This window comes from Bactrocera dorsalis, chromosome 3, assembly GCF_023373825.1.
Source record: "Bactrocera dorsalis isolate Fly_Bdor chromosome 3, ASM2337382v1, whole genome shotgun sequence".
Lineage (NCBI taxonomy): Eukaryota > Metazoa > Arthropoda > Insecta > Diptera > Tephritidae > Bactrocera > Bactrocera dorsalis.
In genome coordinates this window covers 88,018,575-88,043,089 of record NC_064305.1, presented here as the reverse complement: position 1 = coordinate 88,043,089, position 24,515 = coordinate 88,018,575, and the positions used below count along the sequence as shown (strand labels likewise).

At 37.6% G+C, this 24,515-nt stretch overlaps 1 protein-coding gene across 7 annotated transcripts in view; it reads right to left on the bottom strand.

Annotated features, from left to right (window-relative positions):
* LOC105229403 (protein grainyhead) overlaps positions 1-24,515 on the bottom strand; it is a 286,235-nt gene that overhangs the window by 237,624 nt on the left and 24,096 nt on the right. For 2 of the 7 annotated variants that reach the window (XM_049451844.1, XM_049451849.1), the window contains exons 1-2: positions 7,687-8,474; positions 1,013-1,806 (exon numbers count right to left, since the gene is read on the bottom strand). The exons of 1 other annotated variant lie outside the window; for it this stretch is intronic. The gene's annotated coding sequence lies outside the window, so the exon portion shown is untranslated. Of the gene's footprint in view, positions 1-1,012; positions 1,807-7,585; positions 8,498-24,515 lie in introns of those variants that run through there. 4 more of the 7 variants (XM_049451847.1, XM_019991500.3, XM_049451845.1 and 1 more) reach the window with 4 other exon arrangements.

Here is a 24,515-nt window from a genome sequence, read left to right as displayed (position 1 = left end):
TTTCAGTTTTTGAAATTTCTATACGAAATTGTGTACATGTCCTTCTCGCCTCAAGAAGCTGCTCATTTGGAATCACCGATATCAGACCACTATAGATGTGGTTCCCATACAAACTGACTGGTCAAAATCAAATCTTTGTATCGAAAAGGCAATGCAAAACTCTCCGAAGATATTGTTCATAACGGACCACTATAACATAAATGATCAGCGTGACAATCTCAGTCGATTTAGCCTTGCTCGTTCGCCTGTACACTCGTATACACAAAATAGTACTTAACTTTTGAGATATCGTGTTGAAAATTTGTACACGTCATTTTCTCCTCAAAACGTTAATCATATGTCGGAACCGCTGTTATCGGGCAACTGTAGGGCATAGCTGCCATACAAACTGATCGATAAAAGTTAGAAGATGAATTATTCAGATTGGACTACTATAACATATAGCCCCCATACAAACTGACCGATCAAAATCAAGTCCTTGTATTGAAAAATTTTCTAGTTGATAAGATATCTTCACAAAATTTGACATAGCCGATGATATTGTTCAGATCTGACCATTATAGCATATAGCTATCATACAAACTGTCCTATCATAATCGATATAAAGATCCTTTTATACCTTTTAATGCTACAAGAAATGCAACTTTGAGTACTGTTATAGCTTCGGTGCAACCCAAGTTGACGTCTTCTTACTTAAGAGTATTTTATGAACTTTCTAACTAATCGGTTTTATTTTAAGTACCAGAAGTGCATTTTTTTGCCATCCCGCCCAAATCATTCGATGATCTTTGGAACAAGATAATACCAGTTTTCAATAATATCGTTTATTGTCAAACTTAATATCGTTTATTAATGAGAACTGGTTTCGTCTTGTTCAAAAGATCATAAATTTATATTTTCCTCAGCGCTTTTAACTGTTAATATTAATAATTTTATTATTTCTTGATTTTCCTGCTAATCAATAATATGTAGACTCTTACTCGCTAAATAACTCTTTGTTGGCTTTACTTACATAATACGCATTTGATTGTAGTTAGCTTGTGAATGTTGTTGTTGTTGTATCTATTAATATGGTTGACAACGATTTTGTTGCTGGTTGTAGTTGTGGCTGCAATTGCTGTATGGTGTTGTTATTGTTTCTTTTGTTGGTTTTGTTGCTTTGTGTCAGCAGCTGGCCGAACAGCCACCAATAATTACATTTCTTCGCGGCTATTTGGCACTCAGTTGGCTGGCTATCTCAGCATTTCGGTTCACTAATAGACGTCTGTGGCGACTGCTGTTGCTGTGTTGTTGTTCGACTGATTGCCTGGTTGTCTAGTTGTCTGGCTGCTTGCCTGTTTATGTGACAGTTTCTGGATTATATTGACTCATAACAAAAACATAAGGAAATCATAACTTTTTCAAAGCACTACCACTTCATTTCACTTCAAGTCTGGCTTTGCTTGCATGTGTGTTTGTGTATGTGTTTGGAATTTTGTTTTATTTTTTATTATCTACTAAATAAATTGCTTTTTGTGTATGTATTGGTGTGAGTATTGGCACATAAATTCACTGATTTAATTTCTATTCGTTTCCGGTTAATTTAATAATTTCATTTTTTTCGCTGCGACTGCAAGAAACCGTTGTTGTTATTGTATATTTTTTACTATTTTTGGTCACTTTCCGCACACTTGTGTAACACTTTCCGTATATTTTTTCAATATTTGCAATTGTTTGCTTTGCCTGCACTTTGTTGTTGTAGAAATTTTATGAATTTTTTAAATTTGTTTTTATTGTTGTTATGCGCGCTGCTGCATTGCAATTGCACTGTAATAAATATAAAACAATTTTTTTATTTCAATTTTATTGCTTTACAACGCTGATGTCTGCGTATGTGTGCATAAGTGTGTATGTGTGTGTTTCTTTCTATCGGCTGACAGGAGCGCTGCGACTTTAAGGCCACATTTATTGCAACGAGATTGAAGTAATTTAGTCGTTAAAAATTAATAACATGTTTACATTAAACTGCGAAATTTATTTCGCTTTATAATTCTTCAAAGACGCGGCAAACCCCTGCCTACAAATAGTTAAATGCACTTACCAACAACCAGCGCCATGCATAGCCAGGCCACCCCTCAGCGCCACTGCGTTGGCTATGCGCGCTCAGCTTGCTGCAGACATAAACGCGCAGGCGCATGCGCACTAGCAATCAACAAGCGGCTATGGCCGCGCGACGCGCACAGGCGGAAGGGTCTGAAACCAATTGCTTTGGCTTGATGGTGTGTTGCACAACACTGCAACAACTACAGGCAAGTAAAAGTCAGAAAAAACAACAACAACAAACAACACTTCAATCGACGTTAAATCTTTTGACTCTTTTATTTCTGATTTTATTGTTACCACAATTTTATATGCGTGTTGTTGGCGTTGTTGTAGCGATGTGGTAAGTGTTTGTTATTATGCCTTTTCCTTCACTTCGTTTTTATATTATTACAATTAATTTTATTATATTTCTCATTTGATTACATTCCGTGTGCTTTTCCATTTAATGATTATTTATTTCGCTTTGCCTTTTTTATCTTGCCACATTTCTGTTGGCCATTTGCTTTGCTTTTTACCACATTTTTTTAGTAAAGGTGAAGGTACTCATACCGAAATGGAGGGATATTTGAAGAGTTCAACGGTGACTTGAACTTTTTCCAACCCTCAAAATATGTAAACAACAAATCAAACACGAAATCAAATAAGAAAATATAAACGGTTGGCTAAAATCACCTGAACAATGACTGGTTTGGTGGCAATGACGCTAAGACGCTGACAATGAAGGGCGAAATGATGATGAGAAAAAGAACTGTTGCGTTACAAAAGAAATGAAAAAGATGAGGGCGATAAGTGGGGGCAATGAAATGAAATGCTAAAAAAGTACTTAAATGATTACATACCATATAGCATACATACTATATATATGTATATATTTATTTATGTACTTATGTACTGCTTACTTGAAGAAAGCACTTCAGAGGTCACAGGCGTTGAGGTATAAATATTTAGAGAGAAGTTTTGAAGTTATGAGAAGAAATAATTCTTGATTTTGCAGAGCAACAAGTGAGTAAGTGTAAAGTAATGAAATTGAATGTAGTCTAAGCTAATATAATCAGGTATTTCTAATGCAACTTATTTTACAAAATAATGTAATTAAAAGTAATGCAATTAGTTGTAATGTATTGGCTGCAGAAGTAAACGGGTCAAATATTTAAAAAAAATCAAAAAAATGGAATTCTGTTTTGGTAATCAAAAGTAATGCTAAGTATTGTAATGTAATCAAAATCAAAACAGTATTAAAATTTTTACACAATTTCGAGGCAATTGCTCAACTATTCAAGAAAAATTAAAATTAATTTTGGTAATCAAAAGTAATGCTGAGTAATGTAATGTAATCAAAATATTTTTTAGACATTTTCAAGTAAAATTTTTTAAATAATCAAGAAAAAATAAAATATTCGTTTGAGTAATGAGAAGTAATGCAAAGTAATGTAATGTAATCGAGGAATTTGTATATGTTTTTAGCTAAGTTCAAGCCAAATATTTCAACCATTCAAAAAAAAATTAAAATTAATTTTGGCAATCAAAACTAATGCTAAGTAATGTGAGGTAATCATAATGTTACAAAATAAAAAATTTTAGTTTAGACATTTCGAGTTAAATATTTTAAATAAACAAGAAAAAACTAAAGTTTCCTTTGAGTAATGGGAAGTAATGCTAAGTAATGTAATGTAATCAAAGAATTTTTTTTAGATAAGTTCAAGCGAAATATTTGAATTATTTAACAAAAGCATAAATTAGTCAGTACTACAGTCAGTAATGTAATGTAATCAAAGCATTTTTAAACCGATTGGACATTTTCGAGTCAAATATTTGAATTAATCAAGAAAACTAAAATATAATTTTGGTAATCGAAAGTAATGCAGTGTAATCAAAGCAAATTTAAATATGTTTAGACAATTTTGAGACAAATGTGTGTACTATTCAGGAAAAATTCAAATTACTTGCAGTAATCCAGTCAGTAATATAATGTAATCAAAGCATTTTTTTAAATTATTGGACATGTTCGAGTGAAATATTTCAATCAATCAAGAAAAATGAAAATTTATTTTGGTAATCAAAAAGTAATGTAGTGTAATCAAAGCATTTTTAAAGCTTTTGGGACAATTTCGAGCCAGTATTTGAATCAGTCAAGAAAACTGAAAATTTATTTTGGTAATCAAAAGTAATGCTAAGTAATGTAATGTAATAAAAGCACTTTTAAAATAGTTTAGACTATTTCGAGCCAAATATTTGAATTAATCAAAAAAAAGCATGCTTTGAAATCAATCATAATGCTACAATATGTAAGTAATGCAATATAAGAGTATTAGTAAAATTTAGGTGCAATATCTAGTTAAATACTTAAAGTAATGCAAGAGTAATAGAACGTTTATAAAATACGTATATAAAATACCCACGTATATAATATTAAACTTCAAAAAGTAACTCTGAGTTTTTAATTTAACACATTCCTGGGGTATTTTTAGTTTCCTCTTTTTAAATAGTCTAATTCAAAATAGCCACTTTCTTCGGCACAGACGACTTCCGCTTTTATTTAATGAAAACTCGAGTAATTTAAAGTCATTTCGCATGACGCTGTCCCACATACTATTCACCTCGTATATTCTTCTTTGGTCTGCAATCATTACAATCTAAATACAAAATACAAATATATGTATTACTCGTATTCCCATCATTGTTTATTTGATGTTTTTTGTTTGGTTTCTTGTGCGGCTGATTTTTGCTGTTTCTTCATTCTCTTGTAGTGGTTTTTCAGGTTACTAACTGATGAACTACACGACTGTGTTAGCTCATCGGGCTTGGTATGTGTTTGTTGTTGTTTTACTTGTTTTCGTTATTATTAATTTTGTTATTGTCATATCAGCTGTTTTCATCGCTCAAAATGCGCCAAAAATGCTGGTTTTGTGGGATTTCCGCGCTAATTTTTAAACATTAGTAATTTTCGTATTTCCGTTATATCTAGTTGCGGCATTTCTTGAGACAAGTGCAAGTCAAGTGTAAATGTACAGAAATATGGTTTATGACGTAAGTTAAATCGTTTTTTATATGTATTTTATTTTAGAAGTCTTTGGTATAATTTTTTTTATTTTGATTTATGATCTTAATCATCGGTATTTTTATCTTAATAAGTGTATATACATATGTATGTGGCGTTTGATACTTTGCAACTGAAAATCATTCAAAATTCGTAGAATTCCAGCTTAGAAATTATAAGAAATATACCACAATTGACGGTGAAATCGAATTAGTACATCAGTCGCCTATTAATTTACTTTTACAATGTTATTATTCATATTCTAAATTAAGATCATGAGAGGAAATCGTTAAAAATTGCTTTCACTTTTATGAGGCATGAATAAGACTTTACAGTGGCGACTTTTTGAAGAGGACAACTTGTTATTGTTCTCTACAAAACTTGTTTGGTGGATTAGTAGATTTGCATATATAAAATGCCCCACTGATATACATATATTTTCTGCAATGACTCGTTGCTTATTGAGAACCTCTTACAGAATCCATCAGTAAGTTTTTTATGATATTTTGAGCACCCCGCACGACGAAGACCCCATAAAGTATAAATTTAAATAGATATATTGGGTAGTCGAAAAAGTCTTTTCGTATTTTGTTAATATTAGATGTCGTTACAGTCGTATATTTCTAGTGCTATCACATTGTGTCATATCATATACTGTTGGAAAGGTAATATTTTGAGCTTAATTTAACAAATGGAAAGTTAAAAAAGTGTTACAGCCATTCTAAAATGAGTGAAAAAAATAAAGAAATTTACTTTATTTTGAAACTTTTCGATAAAAAAGCGAAGAATGCCACGCAAGCTATCAATGAAATATGTAAAATTTACGGAGACGGTGCTGTATCAGTTCGTGTAGCACAGCAATGGTTCGCTCGCTTTCGTTCTGGAAATTTCGATGTGAAACATGCACCTCGCTCTGGTCGACCTCTCTTTGAAAAAGTCGACAAAATTATGGAAAAAATTGACCAGGACCGTCACACAAGCAGCCATGACATCGCAAAGGAACATAACATTCAACGTCAAACGGTTTTGAACCATTTTAAAAAGGCTTGCAACAAAAAGAAGCTCGATGTTTGGGTACCACACGAATTGTCTATGAAAAATGTATTGGACCGAATTAACATCTGCGATTCTTTGCTGAAACGAAAGGAAATGGAATCATTTCTGAAGCGAATGGTAACAGGAGAAAAAAGTGGATCAAATACGACAGTAATGTGGGAAAAAGATTATGGTCCAGGCGTGATGAAGCTCAACAAATGGTCGCAAAGCCAGAATTGACGTCTCAAAAGGTTATGCTGAGTGTTTGGTGGGATTGGAAAGGAATATATGCTCCATATGAGCTGCTCCAGCCTAGTTGAACGATTGATTCCACATCAACATTGTCAACAACTCATGAGATTGAAGAAAGCAACAGAAAAACGGTCAGAACTGATCAGCAGAAAGGGCTTCGTCTTCCATCGGGACAACGCTAGACCACACACATCTTTGATGACTCGGCTAAAACTGGGAGAGCTTGGCTGAGAAGTTTTGATGAATCCACCATATAGCCCTGACCTTGGACCATTGGACTACAATCTGTTTGGGTCAATACAGAACTCGCTTAATGGAGTAAAGTGGCCTTCAAAAGAAGCCTGTGAAAGTTACTTGTAACAGTTCTTCGCCGAGAAACCAAAAAAGTTTTACAATAATGGAGTAATGTCTTTAACGGAAAAATAGCAAAAAGTGTTCGACCAAAATGGTACATATTTGGTTCATTAAACTTGATGTATATAACAAAAATAAGTTGAAATTTGATCAGAAATACGAAAAGACTTTTTCGACTACCCAATAAATATTACTAAAATAGTTATTATAATAAAAATAACTTATTAACAATTTTTTGGAAAGTTCCATACACATAAAATATAGGCAATATAAATCTGGCAACACTATTTAGCTATAAGCATAAAAAATTTAAATTTTTAAAATTGCTTAAATTTTCTTGAAAAGTAAACAAGTAAATGCTAATGTGAAAAATCTCGCGCCAAGAATGTCTTATTGCGAACAAGCATGATAAAGTGAAGAGGGTAAGCACTATTAATATATTTTTTGTAATTCGCAACGCTTTTGGCTAAGCAAATTTTTATTTATAGATGCGAATAAGAATATGAGTTGATCGTTTGGCCAGAAGCGCTTAACAATTTCACCAATTTCTTTGCACAAATTTTTGCCTTTTTGTTTTTGCAAATATTTTTTAATATTGATTTTACTTTTACAGAGAGCCTTTCGCCCGCTGGTTTTGACTTTTTATTCTGTTTTCATTTCCAATTTATTGTTTGTGATCTGACTAAGAAAAAAGCGCGTCTTTGCTAATTAACACTTTTTTGAACACAGCGCTCCCGCACGCATACACACACACGCAGACGCATACACAGACAGGCGCGTTTAATCAACTCCAATGGGTTTTATGTTACAAACACTAGCGTATACCTATACACACGCGTTACGTTATTAACACGTAGTTATATATTGCTATTTGTGTGTGTGTGTGTGGGGGTATATGTGTATACTGGTTGGCAATATCGACTCACATCATTGCACCAACACAACGACACGTGAATGGGAAGACACGAGAAGCGCGCGCCGCGCGTCTTTTACACAAAACACTGTTGGCATTCTGTTGTTGGCGAATTTGCACTGCGGCACAACAATAATAACAACAACTTTGACGTTAAACGCGCTGTACACGGATACATTACAGTGTATATATTATTCTTTTCTTTACTTTTTTTCAATTTGTTATTTTATATTTTCCACTCGAATGTGTGGCAGCCACGCGCGCCTTCAGCAAACGCCAACAAAACGTTTGATTTAATTTTAGTAAAATTTTTATATTTATTGAAAATCACAAACTCCAGTTGGCTGCACGCGTTTGGAAAGGCACAATTAAATCACTTTTGAAGCACAATAATAATTTTTAAAAAAATTTTCACACAAATCAACACAAATAATTTATGCTCGTTTTTCGCCTTCGCTTTGCGCTTGTTGTAATTCTTAATGATTTGCAGCTAAATCACTCACTGGCTCACTGCCGCAACGTTGCGTGGCATATTTCATGTAGAAATATTTGATTTCTTGTATATTTTATTTGAGGAAAAATTCTTGTGAATTTGTTTGCTCGATCGAAAACAAAAAATATCACGTCTCGAACTCGACTATTATTTTGTGTGTGCTGTGATGTGGAGTGTGTTGGAGTGGAGTGGTGCGGTTGGTGCCCAAAAGGTGTACAAACCACATAAACGAGCGAATGAGGCAACTAACGAGTGTACGAGCGTATCTACAAAGCGGACACTAAGGCAGTCAGTCAACCAACCAGCGACCCAACGAATTAGCCACCGAAAACCAACGATAGAGACGATAGAGTGTGAGCGCACAGTCCACACAGATGCAGGCGCTGTGGCGTGTAATCTCAGCTCACGCGTGTGCCTCTCATGCCCGTCCACAACGACAACAAAAACAACAATACCCATGAGTTAGTTGCGAGGACCGACTACCTGTGCCGCGCTGTTACCTGTCTGCCCGCCGACGCCTACAAGTGCAGTGTACGTGTACCGAAAGCGGAGCGTATGCATGAGAGCGCACACTCACACAAGCATGCTGTGCGCTCCGAAACACCTGTAGCGTTTGCACCGATGTGTGTGTGAGAGCGCGCGCTTTGTGGAAAGTGTCTGAAAAGGTAATTTGCTTTTTATGGTTTCATCTCTGTAACGCACACAAACGCGCCGCTGCACACACATACACAAGCAAGCGCGCATTAGCGCTACCCTCCTGCTGTGTTGCTCATTTCGTTCATTAATGTATCTGTGTGTAATAAAATCATCGATTGTTTTATTATGTTTGTGTGTGCGCAGGTACTTTTTTCACATGCATGCAACGTGGGAGCGGTGCGCGCGGTGTTGGCGACAGTGACTGGCAAGCGCGCAACCGTCGGCAGTTTGAGCGCTCTAAACCAAAGATTCAAGTCACAAACTTGGCGCTGCGCACACGTTTTTACCCTCACTAGCTTGATTGTTTCGCTTGTTCGGGTGCTGTGCTATTGAGGTTTTGTGGATACAGTGGGACGTGGCTGAGAGTGAATATACAATTGGAATATTTGGTTGAAATAAATATAAATTATTATTATTTTTTAATATTTTATATTTATCAATTATTAATATTTAACTGGAGTAAAGTTTTCATATTTTGGGTAGTCGAAAAAGTTTTTTCGTATTTCCAATCAAACTTCAACTTACATATTTTTGTATCTGTCATAGTTATTGGTATAACAGCAATACTAGTTCGCATTCAAAATATGTGTTATTTCTTATAAACCTGATGAGAATTATAAAAGTGGGCTCAATGAAAAAAAAACGATTTTTTTTATGACTTCAATAAAAAAAAATTGCAGTGTTTGGTGAAGTGCATCAATGAAGACTCTACAAAATTAGTCACTATTTTTATTATAACTTTCCTTTCGATTGAAATTTCAAAAAAATTATTTATTTAATTTAATTTTCGCCGTAATCAACACACTGTGCTTAACAATTACCCACAGCACTCCCTCAAACTGAATACCGCTTGAAACCACCAAAAGTACCGACATTCAATTTCAAATTCGATGCATATCGGCACGGTGGTTGGTGATGGCGCGGCAGCAGCAGCAGCGATGGCGACGGCTCACACTCCCACCGTCACCAAAGGAGCGTAGCGCGCAGCAGCAACCAGCCGCACCAACAATGCTAGTGGTAACAACAACAAATGTTGGTGCGTCGCTATGATGCCATGCTGTATACACGCGCACACACATACACATACATACAAACACACAAATGTACCATGCGGGCAGCATACACACATATGTAGGCGCATAAAAATGAGTGTCTAATAAATAGCGTGCGTAAGTCCCGCGCTAGAAACGACTATTGGAATGTGTGCTTATGTATTAGTGGTGTTGGGAGTGTGTGTGTGTAGATTTATGCTCGTTGGTTAGGGATAGTACGGTTAAGTGCTGAAATCAAAAAGCCAAACGCTGCAATTGTTGTTGTTCAGAATAATAATGACCACAGTGGCGGTTCAAGCGAAATTTGTGCAAAGGAGGCAGGCGCTTCAGTTATGGATCGGGCAAATTAAAAAGAAAAAATATATATAATATCGATGGAATGAATAATTGTGTAAATTTTATAAAATCCAGTCAGATCCGAGATCATGAAAACAGCGCTTTAGGCGCCAAATATTTCTTATGAACAAAATCTTACACTTTCACAGTCTTCTGTTACTTTTTGTATATGTATGTTTTGGGCGCTGCCATCATGAAGTGTTACCCCTTTTACCAAACATATTTAAGCTATCGATCATTTCGCTAAGCATGCCGTGGTCAAACCATATATTCTATGGCTAATTACACACGCAATTATTGTTCACGGCGGGAATCCGCCACTGTGTTGAGAAATTATAAACGCCGAAGGGATTAATTTCTTGGCAACATCAAAGCAATAGCCGAATACGTCAGTATATAAATATGTATATCTCCTCATAAATATGTTTTATAGCTTTTAAGAAACTTATGAAGCTTTTGGCTGAAGTCCGTAAAAAGTTTATGATTTTCATCAAAAAAGAGAATTTCTCCAAAAAGCCTTTTGACCTTCAATTTTGATTTAAATTATGAGTTTCCTTGGTAACAAACACCGACTGTTCATACAGACGGAGTAGCTCCTTTCTTGAGTACTATTCTCGACCTGCTGGGATTGAGTTTTTTTTTATTTTTTAACCCACCTTTGGACCCTCAATGAGTTGCCGTCGTCCGCGAGTGTAATAAATATGAACGCAGCATAATGTTCGGTGATCAAAATTAGTCTTAATGGTTATGAGGCTTTCTAAAATTCTAAATGGGACCGTGCGAGGATGTTGCGCTGCATAAAAATAGTTTGCAAGTTAGGTTAGGTTAATCAGGTAGGAAATATGCCAGGCATAGACCAGTTTTGATCCATTTGTTACCAAATGGAGCTCAGTTGCTAGGTCCAAGGGCAGTAGTCATCCATTAGGATGCCTGCACTTAACGCGAATTTTAATAGACTTTGCGGCCTCACGATCGATATCTCCTCCAGCGAATCATACCGTGGAAACCCCAGATGCTTACAGCGTAGTCTTGTCAATGCAGGACAAGTGCACAAGAGATGCTCCATAGTTTCTCTGGCGCCCAGCTCTAGACATTTCCTGCAGTCTTCTCGATCTGTCAGTCGCTGCGGGGTGTGTCGCCACCATACAGTTAGTATTTCACGTCACTTTTCTATAGTCCCTTCTATCGAACTTTTTTCAACTTAAGTAAGATCCGATATTGTGGGCGCCAGCTTTTCACTTACATTATTAACAGTAAATCTTGTTGGACCAAACATTTTTCTTTTGTTAAATGTAGCGTGACCGTTCATTAAGGCAATAAAAATTGTGCAAGAAAATTCCAGAGACACAGTGCCCACTCACTGCTTTCATGCTCCATTGGTTTTCCAATTTTCAGTTTGGGCTTGCGTGCGCCGCCACTGCTGTGAACGGCTAGTGGGTAGAAAGGCAAGGCAGAGAGATAGTCAGACTTTACTAGACGAAAAGAGCTCCAGCTGAGAACTGTTGGCGCGTTTGTTGCCAAGATGCTGTTGCCTGCAACAAGGTATGCTCAGGAGTATTTGCTGCAAGTAGCTGCATTTTTAGGAAAATAAGTATGTATGTATATATTAATTTGAAACACTTGCTGCTTTGCCAAAAAATGGGGAATTAAAAACAAATCACAAATATACATATGTATGGACTTATGAGGGCAACAAGTGGCATTCCGTTAAAAGACAAATTAAAAGTAAATTAAAAATTAATGGAAACTCAGAGCCTCCGCATGCTTGCTTATGTTCGACGACATTTGGTATTATAATGAGCATTTTACCAAGCCATTTCATTAGACAATAAATAAAAGAAAAATACGAGTCACAAAATGAAAGAGAACTCAAAACAAAACACCGTTTCTTTCAATTGTCATTTCTTTTGTGTGTGGAATTCTGCTGTCAAGTCAGTCAATTTTTAATTCGATAGTTGTACACTTCATTGTTTCTAGTTGGAGTAAACGAATATATTAACTGAAGCAAAAATTGTATGTGAGTGTGTGTGTGTGTGCTTATGCACTCTGCTCTCCTTATAAGTTGCCATCTCCGCTTATTCGTTATGCGTTTGCAGCAGCTCAACAGCGGCGATTCGCTACTCGCTGGCGCATACTCGTTTGTTTACCGCTCGCTGATTGCTACGCTTCATTCGTTGGCTGCTTGCGTTTTTTGCACGAGTGCATAGAGGCGATTGATTTACTCGTTGAATTGCTCAACTCGTTGCCTTTTTAGCCAATTCTTTCATTTTATCTGCACCAATGAATTTTTTGGCTAGCTGCTGTGCTAGTTGTTGTTGCTTCTTATTCAATTTCTTTTCTTATTTTGGGTTTTGACCTTTTTGGTATATCATTTCTTTATGCATCTTTTTTGTTGTTGCAGTTCATTGTGGCAATCTTATCGCTTTGTTTGTCTTTCGACTTGGACGTCGTCTTTTACTTCATTTCCTACAGATGATGGAGTATCTGCATCTAATTCTCGAGCGTTGTGTACACGGTGAGAATTTCTTGTATGTTTTGCTTTGATTTTTTTTTTATTTGAAAAGAAGACTGAGGTTTGGCTGAGATTCACAAGTTCTTCAAAGTCTCGGTTTAGTTATGATTTTTTCTGTTTATTTTTAAAGTGGATCTTAGATCCTTCTATAGTATTACTAATAGTGGGTGTAAGGGGTTGCCATAACATCAAGCCGGGGTCCTCAAAGGGAAGAGAAGCTCGGCTAAACATCTGGCGATCTTTGTCAATGTACAAAACACCGGGATCATAATAGAACTGAAAGACTTGAATAATTACAGGTTTTTGTGCGGAAAGTAATAGGACTAAGTCGATTAAAAAAAAAAAATTTTGAACCAATCGTTACAATTCTTTAAAAACTTTCAAAATGGGCTTCTTCTGCGTCCATACAGCGCTGCCATCGCGATTTCCAAGTATTGAAGGCGTCAAGGAACGCATTCTGCGAAATAGCCTTGAGAACCGAGGTGTATGCTGCTTGGATCACCTCTGTCGTCTCAAAATGCTTGCCTTTCATCGGCCTTTTCAAGCAAGGAACAAGAAAAGTCCAGGGGAGTCACATCTAGGCTGTAGGGCGGCTACGGAAGCGTTGTGGTGCCGGCCTTGGTTAGGTAGCTGTTCACAAGAAAGGCAGTGTGAGTCGGGGCGTTGTCGTGGTGCAACTTCCAATCGCCTGCGATGTCTTGTCGGACCCGATTGACCCTTCGTTTGTGTCTCTATAGGACTTCCACGTAAAACTTAGCGTTGATGGTTTGTCCAGGAGGAACAGATTCATGGTGGACACTGCCTTTGATGCCAAAAAAGACAATGAGTATCGTTTTCACTTTGGATTTGCAGGTCGCCGGTCTCCCAGCACGGTCTTCATCAGCGACTTCTTCCCGGCCCTCTAAAAAGGCCTGGCGCCACCGAATTACACCACTTCTTGCTAAAGTACAGTCGTGGTGGAAGAAAATCTGTCCTATTACTTTCCAAACAAACCCTGTATAAAGTGTTGCAACACTTGAACTTCCAGCAAAGAACTTTTTTCTATAAAAACTCATCAAATCAAAGACTCATTTCGCTTTAACTTTGAACCAAGGAGGTATTTTTTCCAGTGTAATCAGCCTCCATTCGTGTTGCAGTGTTGCTTGAACGTCGCGGCTACTGCTGTCTCTAATCTTCCATCTCTAAAGTTCTCAAGTTCTGTTGCTCTGTGCAATGCAGCGCGCCACACCAATCTAGTTACACCAACAACACTTACACACAAATACATGCACCAACTTACACACACACACACAGATACTCAATGGGTGAAATACGTATGAAGGCGATTGCATTCCAGCGCAAGCAAGCAAACAACCTTTCGCTCGTCTAAATTTAATGCAAATAAATTAAACATCGCCAAGTGAATGTTTCTACTTCGTCTCCGCGTCACCGCAGCACCCCTTCACCTTCACCGGCTGAGCTCCACCATCAGCAGCAAGCGCACCTTTGGCTCTTGCCTTCATCTACGGTCATTTTTTCACGAAGCTTTTCTTCTTGTTTATTCTTGCATGTTGTTGCAGTTAGTGCTGGTGTTGTTGTTGTTATTGTTATTGCAATGGAGTATCGGTGGCATTTCGTGTGCACTGTGCCACATTATGTTGCACGCGCTGTTGCTGTGGAGTGATGCTAGCGTGTGGAGTGTGTGTAGGCAGTAAAGTGTTGCATGGATGCTACGTCGGTGCAGCCGGGGGCAGGTCAAGCACCTTAGTCAATTTCTTTAAGACTCTTTTTTATTTTTTATTTTGTTGCAGATGTTCGAGTGGGCTTTTCGTTTTATTTACATGCTTATATGAATGTTTGATTATTTATAAACATATTTACTTATAAGATTCAATGTGAAATATTTTCAATATCAGAAGCAGTTTCGTCTTTAACAGTCCGTTTATTTATTTTTAATCTTTATTCCATAGAGCGACCCTTACCTTGACTTCGCTTTGCGGTCAATTGACTTCAAGTTAAAGGTCAAGCGAAATGAAATCGGGTTGGTACCACGCACTTATGACGCCGTTTTAAACCACGAAAGATTCTTTCTCGTTACATAAGTTAAACTAACCATCAATAAATGTACAACAGAATGAAACTTACCACAAATCGTTCCCCTAACTCTCATCTAAAATTCGTCTAAATCTATTTATACTTTTCCAAGATCCAAATATGCGAAACCAAAGTGCTATGACTAAGTTTATACCAAAAACTTGATCCGTACTGATCTTGACCGCAACTTGGTTCAAAAATGAAGTGAAAACGAAAAGCACAGAATTCGCTAAAGGCACTGAAGGCTATCCTTGCCAAAGCTTAGAACAAATGTATGGAAAATTAGAATAAACGTTGGCATGTTTGTATTGGCTAAGGTGTATATTTTAAAAGCGATAATAAGGATTTCTATATTTTAATAAGTCCGGTTCAAATTTGATCAGGTGTTTTTATGGAAATTATATGAACGTATTTTCCTGTTAATAATATTACCTGATGCTATAAATCAAAAATATCAGCTCAGTACTTCCCCTAGCTCTTCTGTGCTAAATAAATTTTAACATACACAATATAATGAGTTTTGAACTTCCGGTTGACCTTGTGTCGAAAACTACGTTAAATGTGTGAAATATATTATTAACGGATGATCTAACTAGAGGTACTTTTTTCAGTAGCCTTTTTTGACAGATCACGCGCGAGTCATGTCAAGCTGTCATGCTATTTTTGTTCAATATTATTTGGCATTTGATCATGGAAAGACCTACGCCTGAACAACGATTAGAAATCGTTCAACTTTATTATGAAAGTCTACAAAGAATGTGTTTTGCGCGCTTCGCTCTACATACGGTCAACATAATCGGCCTATTCAGCGTACTATTCGCAAGAGCATAACTCATCTTGAAATCCATTATTCAGTATTGAATAATATTCGACTGAATAGACCACGTCCAGCAGACAGTGAAGTGGCAGCCGTAGCTAAGAGTGTACATGAAGACGGTGGAGAGTCGCAGCAACTCGGACTGACGTATGGAACGACTTCGCTTTTTTTACGTCAGAATCTTGAATTGAAAGTATACAAAATACAGATTTTGCAAGAACTGAAGCCTTACTTCGATGAGCAAATAATATGACGTTTTGGACTGGTCGATTGGCAACCAAGATCGTGTGATATCAAACCGTTAAACTTTTTCCTGTGAGGATATGTAAAGTGTAAAGTCTATGCGAACAATCTCAGCGAACGTGCTATTCACCAGTTACCAGTCAAAATGATCGAACGAGTCGTCGAAAAATAGATTCATAGGATGAACCATCCGGCCAAGTCCAATATTTGGAAGGAATAATCTTCAAAAAATAAATGCCAAGGAATGTTCTTTCGAATGATAATAAATATTTCCTATTTAATTTGAAGTTTCTGCATTTTTTTCTTTTAAAAAAGAGGGACTATGGATCACCCTTTAATAGTAAGTGAACATGTTTTTGGAAGCCCATCAATGCTGATAATGAAAAGTGTGTTACTTACACCACAACGTTAAGGAAAGCGTGGTTGAATCATGGTGAACCGGCCAATCGTTGATGAAGCTAGAATTGTCATGTGCTTGCTCAGATTGACAGAGAATCATCAACTGGTCGCCTATGGCCAGAATCCAAATTTAGAACAGTCTATAGAAAGCCTTCACCCAGAATAATTGTGTTCCATTGTGAGAATATCAGGCCACACACAACGATAATACTTAACTCGCCAGAGACTCCGGGAACTTGCTCTGATGCGTTCATCTTATAATCCGAGTCTGGCAAAAAATTATTTCATTCATCTATTTATGTATATGGCGAAAGATTTCTTTAGTAAAAAATTCCCCTCAAGAGAAGTTTATGAAAATCAACTGCTCCAGTTTTTGCGAGGGCGAGGATGAGTTTTTAGACACTGCTTCAGGATAATCAACCATTAAAGATTGGTGGACGCTGAAAAGAGGTTGTTAGCGACAAAAATATCAGAAAACTCCACAAAATAATTTTTTTTCTGAAAAATCAAGTTTTTTGAGATAGCGGGCTTTCTAGAAATATCAACTGAACGTGGACATCAAACATTTACGAATATTCGGCTAAGAGAAAGACGAGATATTGATTCGGAACAGTGTTGGAGATGTTCAAGGGTAATAAACCCGAGTTTTTGCATCGATATGTGTCAGTGGATGAAACATGGCCAGTGGATGAAATCCAATCGACAGTCATCCGAGTGAACTGCACACGATGCACCCGCTCCGAAGCGTGGAAAAACGCAACAGTTGACTGACAAGGTTATAGCATCTGTATTATGGGATACGCATAGAATAATATTGATTAACTACCTTGGAAAAGTAAGCACCATAAACAGTGACTATTACATATGTAGCATTATAAGACCGCTGGAAAGACGAAATCGATGAAAAACCTCCGCTTTTGAAGAAAAGGAAAGTGCTGTTTCACCAAGACAATGCTCCATGTCACAAGTCACTGAATAAATTGTTATACAAACTAGCAACATTTTTTATTGCTTGAATCGAAGCGGTATTATCCGCATAGACTTAAGACTTTACATATCCCCACAGAAAAAAGTCTAACGGTGTGATATCACACGATCTTGAATGAATGAATGAATGAAAGTTGAGGAATGCACTGCGACCTTTGGTCTATTGTGCCCTCTCCTGACACACATTGACTCACTCAGCCCCAGCGCTTGAATGAAATCCAATAGCCTTGTTATGCATGTGCCTATTCAGTTTTCATTGGCCTGCTAATTTAAATTGTGACATTTAGTAGATAAATTTGTGTTGGATTCCCAATTACAAGATGTTGCATAAATTATTACACAAACTAGGTGGCAATATCTGTAGTTGGTTGAATCGAAGCGGAATTATCCGGATAGACTTTAGACTTTACATATCTCCACAGAAAAAAAGATATCACACGATCTTGGTGGTCAATCGACCGACCCAAAACATAAAATTGTCTGCTAACCGAAGTGTTCCACAATAAATCAATTGATTTATGGATGTACGGAAACTGGCACCGTCTTGTTGAAACCAAATGTCGCCAAGATATCGAGCTTTAATTTCAGGCATTAAATAGTCGGTTATCATAGCGCCCATAGAGCGAAACATGACAACTTGACACGATTCACACGTGACCTATCAAAAAAAGGTTAGTGAAAAAAGTACCTCTGTAGGACCACGCGATATTTTATAGTGATCGGATCATTGACGCTGATTATACTAAGACTGTAAGTAAAAAACTATTTGAAAGATTTCAAATTTTAGTATATTATTTTTAAAGGTATAACCTATCGATGCATATATTAATTTCACAATTTTCTGCTCCATAAATTTGACTTTAAAAAAATTAAAAAAGAAAATTGTTGAAAAGATGTTCCAGAAAAAATACTAGATTAAAATATATCTACTTTTATTTGCATATTTTAGCTACAACTTCATGCACATATTTGCATTCGTATTAATTTTCATTAAAAGCACAAAGGCTTCACCAATCTGGGGTTGTACGGGTTTCGCGTTCAATTAAAATAAATGGAACAACAACAACAGTGAAGTGGCATTTTTTATACGGACTTAAATATTGCTAAGGGATAATGTATATATATATACATATGTATGTATGTATGTGTACTACCGTTTCCTGCCACATGCGTGCCACCCCTTTTGTGATGGGTGCAGCAATGCTTTTATATAAAACTAATACGATATAGGTTTTAAAATTACTATTGTGCAAACACATAAATAAATGCATACATACATATGTACATATTTTACGTATGCATATGTATGTAAAAAAATCTCAAAAATGAACCAGCCGCAATTGGAAAATTCCACAACACAATGTAAATTGAATTAATGCGAATCTCCAAGCTATAAATTGTTAAACTGTTGTTGTACTTGTTGCTGTAGCAAATATCGGGCAGGATGTTTGCACGCCATACGCACAGTTGCTCATTAATTATGCGCAGGCGCGTCGAAGGATCGCATGTCCGAACGCTTAGTGACGGACAATGGTCATCGAGGTGGTTAAACCGGAATTTCTACTTTTCATTTTCCCGTTAAAAAAGCAAAAAAGTAAACAACAAATGTCCCTTTTAACGTGCAACAGATATAGGTAGGATAACGACGGCGGAAGGATACCTTTTTGCAGCCCAGCAAGGATGTCCATTGCTATTTAAATTATGCCTACCTAACAATCCAATGCTTTGTAGCTATTTGCGCGCTTAGGTTGCTGTATCTCAAGGAATGTGAGAAGTTGCATGAACGTGAGAAAGCTTTCAATTTGGCGCGACAGCTTACAGCACTCGGACAGCCGCGCGTGCAGCTGGTCACCCATACCACGATACACATGCTAACGGCCCTTTAAAGCAACACTCGACCTCGAATGCAAGCGCACTCCTCCTTCCACACTCCTCTCTACCTTGCAGTGCGCCAAATACTCTCTGCCAGTCAGCGTTCTGGCATGTCCGTTCCATACGCGATCAGTCAATCTCGCGCCGGATTAGTGTGCCTCGAATGGGCTGTCAGTAGCGCTACTGGCCACAGCTATAGCAAATAATAGGCGCTCACTACAAGCGCGCTATGTTGGCGGGAATCAAGCTCATAGTTGCGCACCGCCTCGCCACCGCCCGCTGCCACAAGTACACAGATGTATGTGTGTGTTTATGCATTTGGAAATGCTAAAGCTCAGCCGACATTCTGACATTTTGCGAGCGCAATGATGCAATCAGCGGCAAATGGCTGGCTGGCGGTGGTGGGCGTTCGGCCGCTAAGTGCAGCTGCTGCCGCTGCGCAGTTATTTATTATGATATGCATGCATCGCCACACATACTCACATAGCGCTATGAGTAACGGCAGTCATAAGCGTATTTATGTGCCCGCATGTGGGTTGCGCGCCACAGACACACATACAAAACGCAAATCCACTCGCTCATTCATTCGTTCAAGTGCCCGCTGGAGGTCAACTGCGAATTGCATTCATAGCCTTTGGTTTATTGCCCCCTCAGCGCGCATAGCACACGAAAGCTTAGCTTTGTTTTTGGACGGCTGAAGTTTGGTATTTCTGTGCGTGTGTGCGTATGTGTGTTTGTCTTTCAGTTTATGTGTAATTAAAATTGTTATAAAAGCACTAAAAATTAAGAAAATGTGTGACGGCCATAGGCTACTTCGCCACTTAAACGCATTCACACACACTTGTGAACATATGTAAGCGCATAGCGTCAAACATGTGAACATATTTCTGAAAATTTGATTTGAGGTCTAATGCAAATTTTTCGCTTTTTTTCTGTTTCTGTTTCTGTTTTTGATTTTGTGATTATGAGTTTTGGCTTTGAATCGGTCGTAAACTTATTTGAAACTTAATTACATTACTTAGCTGAGGTTAATTGAAGTTTAATTCGTATAAAGCCAACAAAAACAACTTCATGGTATCTGTTGTTTACGGCTGTAAATATGCTCATCGCTGATGCCCAAGTGCAAAGGAGGTTGTTGCAATAGAATAAAACAAAAAATAATAATTAAAATTTGCCAATCAAAATTTAAATTTGAATTTTCAAATAAAAGCCGCTATTGGTAACTGTTAAAGTGCTACGCTTTTTTTTCGGTGAACCCATGTCACCTCGACAGAAACGAGGTCTCTTTTCGGTAGCTGAATGAAATTTTAATAATTTTGGTGAATGGATGCCTCATCCGTGGTTATAAAAATATAAAAAAAAATAACATAAATGCAAATCTTAAGCATTTGCAACTTCGCCTCTAAAGAAGCTTATAGCAGCTATATGCTAAAGCGGACCGATCTAAAATATTTTTCAAAAATTGACTTTGAAAATAATTCGCGTCAAACTTGGCGAAAATATCTTCTCAAATAAAAAAGTTTTCCGTACAGAGACCTGAGTTTGATGGATAAGTTTCTACGCCAATTTCATGTCACAGCGTCCGATGACGGGGGTTCGGATAAATGAACAGCTTCTTAGGCGGAAAAGAACGTGCCCAAAATTTCAGGTCGGTATCTCAAAAGCTGAGGAACTAGTTCGTGTATATTAAGACAGACAGGACAGATGGACATGGATAAATCAACTCAGCTGGAATGCTCGAGCTAAGTCAAGGCGCCTGAATGGACGAAAACACTTCAGCTCTGAAAATATTCGAGGCAGTACCTGCCGGGGGAAGCTGGGGAAGAGAAGGAGCTCCACTTCGCTGGAATGACAGGGTGGAGAAGGAAATAGCTGCACTTGGAATCTCGAATTGGCTCCAAAAATCGAAAAGGAAGAAGAAGAAAGAAGGTTCAGCGACACTTTCTTCTTAGTGTTAAGAACTTCAGGTCAAACTAAATATACCTTGTTCAGAGAATAAAAATATGATACTAAAGTTAGTAAGAATAAAAAATTAACAGGGCTGATGATTATACGAGGTTCCGATAAATACTGATCCTCGCCACATAATTATCATATTATATACTACATTCTCGTCTGAGGCTTGAAATTTCAGACGAATCTGACTAAATGCCTGTCTGTGATGGAATAAAGAACCGTGTTCGCGAATAATAGAAAGAATTAGAAGAGAACGGTGCTTAGATTCTTGATCTTGAAGCTGAAATTATCTTCTCCTTTAACTTCATCAAAATGGTTTCAATGTGCACATCGCACATTGGTTTAGGAATGCCCACGCCTAGATGCTCTGATGATGGTTTTCTTTAAGGAACACGTGACAAAAGTTCTCTACCTCGCATAGGCACAATGCCGATTAAAGGTACGCGAGGAAGTAAGGCAGTAAACATCTCATTGTAAGCAGATTGCATCCCCGAAAATATAGATCACTGCATCCCGGAACCTCCTCCTGGCGGATTTGTGGAAGGAGCCAAGACGTTGGAGAAGAGAGGCAGTGTTTTTTTCACAGATGTATCGAAGTTAAGAGGGAGGGTAAGGGGTGGAATCTTCCATAGGGATCTCTACCAAACCACTGTGAAGCTACCAGCTTTCATAGGACGATCTTTGCCAAAGCTGATTGGAGAGAGCCGAGCCTTGCCACTTTTTCCTCTATTGTGTGCCGTTTTACGGGTGGAGACACAGTAGACACAACTTCAGCGAACACAGCGAAGTATTGATAATAACCGTCTTAATAAATATGTGGTAAGCTGAAAGCGAGTCGAAGATATATGAGGATTTGGCGATACTGTGTTTTTGGATAACACATAAGCTCAACATTCACAGTTGTCCAAGTGAGATTCAGGTATTAGGATCAACCGATTTTTTATAGCTTAAATACTTATCGAACGGTACTCATGCGCTTTTGATCCATTCTCTGAAAGATTACAACAAGTACTGAATTTTGACCATTATTATTATTATTAAATTTATGCCCATTATATAGAAATCTTCGTAATGGTTCTGGCTCGATTTTACAAACGACTTATTCGCCTTGAAGAACTGAATTTTATTGAAAAAAGGATTAACGGCAACTTGAGGTAGTTGATTGTACTGAAATATTATCCAATTGTATGTCTTCAAAACATTTTTTTTCCTTAAAATGATGTAACTGTAAACTACACTCCGTAGTTACAAAGAAACATATCTTTTATCGCGCATATGTCTACACACACATATACATATGTAGATATGTATAAAGGAATATGTAAATAGGAAATATCAAACCATAATTGCAAATGAGAAATCGATTGGTGTCCGCATTAACCCCGAAGCCACACTGATTAAAATAAATATTGTGTATATGAATTATGCTCGAGACCCACCCTAAAGCTCACCACACCTACTCGGCCACACCACTTAGTGCTTACTAAATCACAAGAGTTGCTGCAAAATAATAAGTACTTGCACGATTCATATTTCCAAGTAATTCCATTTTATTTTATCACCTGCAAATCTCATATTTATGCCATTCCAGCGGAGTGGCGGCGGCGACGCATCTAATGGCGGGAATTTAGTGTCACATTAGCACCAGTGACGGGCGCCACCCAACGCCAAGCAGCCACACAGTCAAGTGACCAGTCAGCCATACCGCTACATTAAAAATGGCCATTGGAGAAGTGTTCGTGAATAACACCACATACATACAAATGTACATACGTGAGCTTACACGACAGTCCCGGCATGCCGTTGGTGCGCTTGGCTGGGGCTGGCTGGGGCTATGCGCTGTTGTCGTCGTGCTGCCGCAAGCGATTAGTCAATAAGTTCGGCGGTAAGGGTGACGTGGGTAGGCGGCGCTGGTCCCGCCACGGCACACATTGGATGACAGCTGCGACGGAATTTAATTGCTCGTGCAAAACTATCTATGTATATAGTATTTGTGTAAAAACGCTGCAAATTGAAATGGCATTTTTTCTCAAGCGAAATGTTTGTTTTTGTGCACTTGAAGTGCACTTTTTGCTCACGCATCAGTCGATTTGATTATTTATTTTTTATTATGTATAGCACACCTTTTCATTTGCTCGCACTTTTTCAAGCGCTTGGGTCTGACAACTGCCAATCGGCGTTGAGCAATGGATGTGCTGCTGTTTTCAGACTATTTGCGTAGTTTCATTAACGCCGATTTGTTGAACGCTTATTTAACAAAACTTTTTAAAAGTAATTATACTTATAAGTGTACATATATGCTAACAATTTATCAACTTTTTCGTACTTTTGCTAAGGATGCTCCTTGGGATGACCTGGTGAATTTTCTATGATTAAGGAATCGTCTTTATTTGAAAAAAACAAATACAGTTTAGTTCAAATATGCCAAATATCAAATAAGTGTTGAGTATATCACACAAATCGTGTAGCCTTCGCTTACCTATAATATTGCCATTAGGGACCAATTAGCTTAACGACTCTCACATAAGTCCATGAGTTCAACAAAATGCGGAATTTCAAGTATTTCTTAGCAGAAATTAGACGGTCAGTATAGTATGCTTTCTGCTCATCGCCTATCTCAAGATAACATTGCTAAACGGAGAAAATATATGAAATTAATGTTTCGATATTGAAGAATTTTGGTTGGTGAGCTTTCGCGTGAAGTAAATACTTTATTTAATAAACATGTTCTCATATTTTCATACAAAAGTTTATTATTGTCTTCTGAATAAGTTCTTGAGCCAACACCATCACCCATCTTGAGACCCGCTTTCATTATTGGATAACATTCGACCGAATAGACCACCTCCAGCACGCAGTAAAGAAAATATAGCAGCTGTAGCCGAAAGCCGTGGAGAGTCGATTCGGCGCCGTTTGCAGCAACTCGGACTGACATCGAGATTTTAAATTGAAAGCTTACAAAATATAGCTATTGAAGTCGCTCGACCTTTCCAAGTTTGTTCTATGGGCTCTCGAAAAGTTTCAAGAAGATCCAAGGTTTTCGAGCCAAATTTTTTCAACGATGCGGCTTATTTCTAGCCCAATAAGTATGTAAGCAAGCAAAATTGCCGCATTTGGAACGAAGAACAACTTGAATAGATTCAAGAGCTGAAATTGAAGCTCGTGATCTCGGCGTCACTTCTTATACTTCGCATCAATCATTGGATTTATTGATTTGTACCTTTTGGTGTGCAGTTGGTTGGCCACCAAGGTCATGTGATAATACAACACTAGACTTTTTCCTGTGGGGATATGTAAAGTCTAAAGCCTCTGCGAACAATCGCGCTTCTATTCAAGCCTTGTTACCAGAAGAAATGTTCGAACGGGTCATCGAAAACTCATCAAAGGATTGACCATCTCAAACGTA